General features: G+C 43.7%; 1 non-coding gene and 1 pseudogene across 1 annotated transcript; both read left to right on the forward strand.

Moving 5' to 3' along the window:
• Positions 1-340: 340 nt before the first annotated feature.
• Positions 341-1866, forward strand: LOC109678126 (cytoplasmic protein NCK2 pseudogene; annotated as a pseudogene).
• Positions 1867-5519: 3653 nt separating this feature from the next.
• Positions 5520-5683, forward strand: LOC141420918 (U1 spliceosomal RNA). The gene has a single exon (XR_012445642.1). It is a non-coding gene; the product is annotated as a U1 spliceosomal RNA (small nuclear RNA).
• The last annotated feature ends 2282 nt before the right edge of the window (positions 5684-7965 follow it).

Here is a 7965-nt window from a genome sequence, read left to right on the forward strand (position 1 = left end):
CAGATTTTTCTGGGAACTTCCTTTCATGTTCACATATGGAGCCACTTCACAAGTCTTCCTGATAAACACTGAGAAGGCATTTTCCAGTAGCATATTTATTCCAGGGACAAATGGCCATTTTCAAGTATATGAAATATCCTGTAGTCAAAGAAAATCCAGAGAAAACTCAAACTTTCTAATGATTTTTCAGAAGACAAATCATTATAATTCCATCTAAACATAAATATATGCAAATGCCTGGCTGTCCACATGTGAACAAAATCAGAATATTCTAAATAGCTCACTTAATATTTGTTTGTATGATTATGAATTCCTTCACCCTTATTTGAGAAATGAGGGGATGAGGAGAGCTCAATGGCTAAGAGGCTCCCGTTGCCCAGGCCAGTGGGATCCCCCTGTGCAGACGGGGTCCCTCCGGGCAGGTGGGATCCTCCTGGGCAGTGGGGCCGCCCCGGGGCTGGTGGGGTGCCCCCGGGCAGGTGGGGTTCTCCTGGGCAGGTTGGTTGCCTGTGGGTAAATGGGGTCCCGCTGGGAAGGTGGGGTCCCTTGGGCTGGTGGGAGGAGGGAGTAGCAGAAAGAGCTATCCTCTGGCCTTGGCAGGCGGCCCATGACAAAATCTCACAGGTTTATCTTCTCCAAGTGATGTCCCAGATGACGGTTCTCTGCTAAGGTTTGCGTCGGATTTGAGAGTTTGCAGGATCCCTACAACTTTGCAACCTCAGAGGTGCCATCAGCCTAAAAACTCATCTTTTTTGAAGAGTTGTGCATTTTGTAGTCACCTCTCATAGCTGTGTGCCAAAGAAGGACTCCATGAAAGAGGGCAGAAGTGTTTGTCATAGTCAAGTAGGACTACACTGCCCACCAAGACCAAGGGGTAGACATCAGGAAGAATGAGTGTCTGTGACTGCTGGAGACTCCACGACATGGTGGTGAGTGAGGAATGTGGCCAACAGGATGGGCTATGATCAGTCCAACTAGGTGGAGTGCAAAAACAGCCTGGAAAACAGCCTGGTGAAGACCCTCAAGGACATGCTAGGCCTTGGCAAGATGTGTCCCTGATGCCCTGCACACCCTTGGTCAAGCTCACCCACCTGGCTGAGTGGGAGGATGAGCTGTCCCTGTTGAAGGGCTCATGTATCACGGTCATGGAGAAGTGCAGCTATGGCTGGTGATGCTGCAGCTTCGATGGGTGGATCCTGTGTTTCCTCCAACTACTTGCTGGAGGAGGTGGACAAGGTGGCCTCTGAGGCCCTGATCTTCCTGAGACTGTGCGGGGCCTCCACACTGAGCAAAGGGCAAGGCACTGGTACATGCCGCACATGGTGCAGATGCTGTGCTCCTTCAACTCGGTCACCTCAGAGGAGCTCAACCTCGAGCAGTGGGACACTATGAAGGTGATCAAGAAGCCTAAGAATGACCCTAGGTGCCGGAAATTAAAAAATGCCTGGGGCCAGGTGGACTTGGTTGCTAAGAACCATGTGGTGGTCTTCAGTGTCAGGCCGGTCCTGCACCCTGTGCACGCCACAGAGATCAGCTACACTGGACACTCATCCAGAGGGAGCTTTGCAGGTGGGAGTGGTGCTATGGCAATTTGATGTGCCACCAGGCCCAGTGTGTGCTCAAGGAGCGGGATGTAGAGGGTGACTTCCCCATTAAGGACAGCGAGTCCTCACCCAGTGACTTCTCGGTGTCTGTCAAAAAGCATCAGGGAAGAACAAGCATTTCAAGGTGCAGCTCATGGGCAATTACTGCATTGAGCAGTGGTGATTCCACAACATGGATGAGCTGGGGGACACTACCAAGAAGCCACCCATTTTACCAGCAAGCACAGGGAAGAAGCTCTGCCACGTCAGAGCCCTGCAGTGACAGTGGCATGTGGCATCTCTGCCCCACCAGCTCCAGGCCTCTTCTCCCACAGAGGATTTGTGGCCAGCCAGCCTGGCTTGTCTCTGCAGCCTGGTCTGTCTTTCTGTTCAGCTCTGTGAGTCTCCCATCTACCACCCCCAGCCTGGCAGCCCCATGCACACCTCCTAGCCACTTTTAGGAAGGGGGCAGTGGAGGAGGCGAGCCTGTGGACCACGCAGCAGGTGCAGGCCGGCCAGCAGTCTTAGGCTTGGCCTGGGCCCCTAAGTGGCTCCCAGGCCCCACAGGGAGGTGGCCCTTGCAGATAGCAATACTGGAACCACCAGAGAGATGGCAGTAAAGAAGCTGTCCAGTGCCTCTGAGGTGGTGCTCACAATAAAGAGGATTTTTGTAAGAGTCAGTCTCCCGAAGAGGGAAGCAGTGATGCAGAAAGACAAATGTTTCAATAATTGACTCCACACCTGTCATCCACATAGTGCTTTTCCCTCTCCTCCTTTGGCTTGTTTGAATTTTGCAATTAGGTATTTAATTCTCAAAGCAATATGTATCTGTAGCTTTTTGTTGACACTAATAGCATGATTAAGGAAAACAGCTGATCTTTGGGGAAGGGGAGCTACAGATAAGTCATACACATACACTATATATACAGCGTATGTGTATATATACATACATATATATATATATATAATTTGCTTTACAGGGAACTTTTTCAAGGTTTACAAAAGAATATGTAGCTGGCAGTAAGAAACAATGTTTATGAAGAAATTGCATTTTGTTTTCTCTGTACATTTGAACTTCTTTACAGTTTTAATATACAGTCTTGCAATAACATGTTCCTATAATTGAACAGGGGTCTTGAGATCCTCTAAACTTGCATACCCAGTTTTTTGGCTATTGTAATTAAAAAAAGAGTTATGACAAAAATATAAAAATGAGGGAAAATCATTTATGACAGTATATAAAGTAAAATGCAGTACATCAGGGAGAAAAAGGAAGGAAAATAAAGAACACAATATAAAATGGTTATGGAGGCTAAGAAAAATATATTTCCTATTTTATATATGTGATTATGAACTTCCTAACCACCAAGGAAAGCAGAAATTGAGCAACATACAATTTACAGTCATCAAGTAGAATCAAGGCACAGTGTCTGGAGAAACATGGCTCTCAAGAGAAGCCTCCTATTAGTCATTATGTGAGAATTCTGAGTGTGTGATAAACAAGAACCTCAATCACACTCATAGCATGGACTGAACTAGGATCTAGATTTCTTGTGAAAGATTAAGCCACTGGTTAAACTTAAGGGAACTGTTTAATGTACTATAGTTTTGGATGCTTTGTATTAATACCAATAGGCTAATCTTAAAATAAGTATCTTTCTATTCTATTCATTAGAAATAGAATGTACTCTGTTGACACGTCACTTGAGTAGCAGGGGGCATGTGAAGTCATGTTGATGTCCAGGTGTTGAGAAGTTTGCCATCTAACACACACTTACGCTGTGGAGACGAGCTGGTGCTCACATACACCGGAAGAGACACCATCCCCAGGTAAGGCATTCACTCCTAGCAGCTGGAAGATCCAAGAACAGGAAACTCACTTCTGATATCTGTGTCTTGAGTTTCTTCCAGCCCAAATTCCCTTCAGGTACTAAAACTGACACATTTGTGTGTCCAGTGATGACCTCTTGCAAAATATGATCCATAACAGGGAAAGAAAATACACCTTATAATAAATTAAGTCATCCAAATGAGCATACTTGAGGTATAGCCTCCCTTGTCTCACTTTCCAAGATTTCCATGTGAACTGTGCACCAAAAACACCCTGTAGGATGATGGTTTCCTAAGGCATAGTTACAGATTTGAATCTTTACTTGTGTTGAAAGCTATAGATCCCAAAATAAAACCTTATTCAATGATAAAGCAAGATACCTCACATCTACTTATTAGAAACCTAGTAAGTAGAGACCTGAGTGTCATGGCCATGTATGTTATCTTGTCTTGTCAAATGGTCCCAGTGAACCATATTCTTGGTAACCCCCCTTGCAGTCCATCCAAACTGGGCTCTGATTCACAATAGCCCATAAAATGCAGCAGAGGTGACATATGTCAGTTCCACTCCTGCCATTTCTGAGCAGCAGTAACAGGCTTTGCAAACCTCCTTTCTTAACTGTTTTAGGGGATGCCCAGGTGACTCTGTAAGCACAGGGTGTCCTTACCCATGAATAAGATGGTGAACCTGAGTTCCTGTCCTGGCAAAATTGATGATTCAAGACACTGGACAAGAAGGTAAGAGTAAAGCAATTACAAAGCTTGTTGAAAGGATAGATAGCAAAGCTCCCTAATGGGTGGGACTTAGTGAAAGCCTAAACCAAAGAATAGCTGAAGTCTATGGGATAATATAGGGTTCTGCCTGACTTAGGCACCCCTACTCTACTTTGAGGTTACATCTGTAATTGAATGTCTGATTAACTTCTTGCTGAGCCCAACCATCTGGTTTCCTCTCCCCATTTTTATCAGTCTGGACATTCCAGGACAGTCTTATTAGTCCATCCTGTTTTTAGGCCATTATATACATGACTACCACTTGTTTCTTCAGTGAGACCCACCGTTTACATTTATAACCCCTGTCTGATATCTTCGGAAAGTTTGCTGTGCTGTCTTCCTTAAGAAATGTCTTCTCATTTCTTTACATGTTTGTCTTAAAGATGCTTCTCTGTCTCCCTTCTCTAGGAAAAAAAACCACTCCACTTTATTATCTGGTGAGAAGCCCACTCCTCATGTCTCCCAGATGTTTGCTTTTAAGGACAACTTCCTGTCTCTTTTATCTAAGACAAAGTGACTTTTGCTATTTGTTCCCTTTACGTTCTCAGGGTCACTTTTGCCCTTTATTCCCAGAGTCAGTTCTGCTGTTTCTCTGCCCTTTGTCTTCCTTACCTTTGTTCCCCTCAAAATAGCATTACTGTTCCTGGCAGGTGGAGTCTGTGACCAGAAGATTTCCAAATTCTTTGTGTCTCGCAGGGAAGAATCCATCACAGGAATGTGAGTGTAAACGGAGTTTATTAAAAGTTAGGGAAGGGAAATACAAAAGGGAGCATGGTGGGCACAGGTGGTATCTGGAGGCAGAGAGAGAGTGCTTCCCTTCTCCAGATGCTTTTAAAACCTGCACTAATCTATGGGAAAGGAGGAGCCAAGTGATTCCCATCCAATAATCAATGATTGGGGAAGGACATAGGTGTTTCCCTGGCCAGGTGAGGGCAGTCCTGGAGTCAGTGTGTAGTTAATTTTAGATGAATATTTTTCTAAGACCTGAACTTTTCCTAATTTTAACCTGTCTCATTACTAGTTGGGGAGGCTGAGGCCCAGGAAGGTCAACAGAATGGCCAGAACTACATGCAGAGTGCACATGCTTGACATCCAGACAGCTTGGGGGTAGTAGTTGTGTATTACATGTAACAAGGTGATGTCTAAATGGAAATGGAGACTCCACAGGCCAATTACTTGCCGGGTACACAGAATAGGTGTATAAAAAAGATGGTGTCAGGGCTGTTATCTTTCTGACCTATTAGAAGTTACATGTTTGGGCAGGGAGAAATTGGCTGCCCTATTTTGGTAAGGTGTACTGTATTCTTTAGTTTCCCAAATTCCTGTGTGTGTATACTTACCTGGTAGGGGAGATACCATGATCACGAAGGTGGTTTTCCCAGAGCGAGGCTTATCCATTGCACTCCGGATGTGCTGACCCCTGTGATTTCCCCAAATGTGGGAAACTCGACTGCATAATTTGTGGTAGTGGGGGACTGCGTTCACACTCTCCCCTTAAAAAAAAAATTCCTGTGTGAGCTAAGAACTAAGTGGAGCTTGTGGGGCTTCATTCTCCTGGGTGTCAAAGGGGAGGTCAAGACCCTAGGCTAAAGCACCAAGGGGGCATTTGAGGTTTGTAGGATAATTAAGGTGACTTAATTTGGTATATCTGTTATTATTGTGCATTGTAAAACAGACTCTTTGTTTCCTTAACTAACAACCAGGAAACTTTTCAGTACCTCAATGCAAACTTCTGGGTCTGAAGTTGATCGATGATAGCTTTATCCCAGCCCTTTGTCTGGCTCACTGTTTCAAAGCTTCCCTAGGGTTTCTGATACTCATCTTCCTGTGTTTTTTATGGCCCTGGTAGGCACTACATTGCTCCCTGCAACTCCAGGACCCTAAGGTCCAGAGCATCTCTTGAGTAAGTTAGGAAACAGGACTTTCCAAACAAGATCCTCTTTCCTAAGAGAACTCTGGAAAACATGAAAGAGCTGGAAATATTTAGAGTTGCTATTTGTTTTGAATCATAAAAACAATATGGTCCCATATAATTATGACATTTCAATTCCATTTTCATGATCCATAGAGAGCCATGGCTGGAAATATGGTTTTTTGTGATAATATTGAGAAATCTTATTGCTCGATTCTGGGGAAAGCCTTCATTCAGGAGAATAGGATTCATTTTATTACAAACTGTCACAGGGTCAAGGACAAAAATCACAATGAAGAAGCATTTGTTTTGAACACTTAAAATGGAGCTGAAAAGCCACTGTTAATGAGTTCTCAGACACATTCACGACTGAACTTTTGAACAAGGGTGGAAACAGACCACCCTCCACAGTGCTAACTTCTGACCTGTTGTACGAAGCCTGTTCCCCAAGAACCTGAGACTGCACTGACTCCAAGGTCAGCCAGCATTGCTCAGAATTCCTGAATAACAGCAGTTGTATTTTCCAGTCTATATTTGCTTCCAGCTATAACTAAAGCTGCCACTTTGTAAAACTTGGGGAACATTTTCACAAATATTTAATCTGTGTTTTTCCAGATTGCAATTATAATTATCCCCAGATAAATGTAATTTTGTTTGATCGTGACTGGGATGATGTTATTCTCAGTAAATGACACTTAATAAGAAAAAAGACCCAGTATTGTAACAGAATTCACCTGTTGCAAGAATTAATTTGGCTTATCTTAAAAATGAAGAAAACAGAAATTCCACCTTTTCCAATTCCTAAAATATCTCTGTTCCTCTTGCCTCTGCCTCCCATGTGCTGGGATTGTTAATGGCAGTTGTGCAATCTCTAATCAGAATATTTCCAAAGTCCCTGTATCCTGCAGGAAGACTCCATGGCAGGACAGGGAGTTTATTAAAATTCCATTCATGGAATTTCTTAAAAGTTAGGGAAGGGAAATACAGGTGGAAGCCAGGAAGCAGAGAGAGCATGTGTCTCTTCTCCAGGTGACTTTAAAACTTATACTAACCTATGGTAATGGGAGAAGCAGATGATTCTCATCCAATAATCCATGAGTGGGGAGAGGCCTGGGTGGTTCCTGGGCCAGATGAGGGTAGTCTCTGGGCCAGGGCATGATCAATCTGAAATGCAATATTAAGTCTAGTATACTTTATGAGTTCTGAACTTTCCCTAATTCTAGCTTGCCTCAGGATTACAGGTATATGCCACACCAGTTAATTCATTAAATTATTTGCAACATCTGCATTTGTGTCCAGATTGTCAGAGAGGTCTATCCTGGTGACAGTCCACCACAAAAGCCTTGGGCTTCTTATTTGCTGACTAGGAATTCATTATCTAGCTATAGTTTTGCAGAATTTGTTTCAAAACTGAAATTTCAGTTGTTGTCTAGCCTTGTCAATAGCAAAAGAGGGAAATGTGCCTTTTATCTGTGGAGATGGATAGTTGGTTGTTTTGGGGGCCATTGGCTGCTAAACTGTCACTCATGACAAGCAGTGCAGTGTGCAAGATTTCTACCAGCTTCTGTGACTTGCCCTCTTCTTCGTACTGGTCCCTGAGCATCCCTAGACTGTGGCTAACACCTATAAGCATTTTCTGAAGCAGGCTACCCTGTCGCCCCTGTTCAAACACCTGCAATTTTAGAAACAAAAACATTATTTATAATAGTAACACTAGAAATAATGTATTGATTAAGAAATACTAACTGACCATTCTAGATGACAGCAATTTTTTTTGATAAACTGAAATTGAGGCAGGCTAGAATTAGGGAAAGTTTGAGACCGAGACCCCTCCCTGACATGCCTTCAGAGCTACACTGTAACTAA

This window comes from Castor canadensis, chromosome 2 (assembly GCF_047511655.1).
Source record: "Castor canadensis chromosome 2, mCasCan1.hap1v2, whole genome shotgun sequence".
Classification (NCBI taxonomy): domain Eukaryota; kingdom Metazoa; phylum Chordata; class Mammalia; order Rodentia; family Castoridae; genus Castor; species Castor canadensis.